The sequence below is a fragment of the Tarenaya hassleriana genome, unplaced genomic scaffold (assembly GCF_000463585.1).
Source record: "Tarenaya hassleriana unplaced genomic scaffold, ASM46358v1 Cleome342, whole genome shotgun sequence".
NCBI classification, from domain to species: Eukaryota; Viridiplantae; Streptophyta; class Magnoliopsida; order Brassicales; family Cleomaceae; genus Tarenaya; species Tarenaya hassleriana.
The window spans coordinates 68,106-68,639 of record NW_010966560.1 but is presented as its reverse complement, the minus strand read 5'-3'; positions in this window follow the sequence as shown (position 1 = coordinate 68,639).

Sequence of the window (534 nt, the reverse complement as noted above, 5' to 3'; positions counted from 1 at the left end):
TGAAGTCCATCAGGATCCTACTTGCCATAGCCGCATATTACGACTATGAGATATGGCAAATGGATGTCAAGACCGCGTTCCTTAACGGGAATATGACCGAGGATGTGTACATGACACAACCCGAAGGTTTTGTAGATCCGAGGAACCCGAGGATGGTGTGCAAGCTTCAGAGGTCCATTTATGGCTCTCATAAAACCACATAGAAAGTATCAATACATCGAATGTATCTGAACAAAGCTCATAATCAGTACATTATAGAGCACTAAACCTACAATCTCCCACTTGCTCTAATCATGAACTGCTAAACATCTAATGCCCATATCCCTAACATGACCCTCATGCTTCGACGAAGGGAGAGGCTTCGTCAACGGATCGGCAATGTTGTCATCTGTCGACACTCTGCAAATGTGTACGTCTCCTCTGTCTATAATTTCCCTGATAAGGTGAAATCGTCTGAGTATGTGTTTGGATCGTTGATGGGATCTGGGTTCTTTCGCGTGTGCGATCGCTCCATTGTTGTCACAATACAGAGCA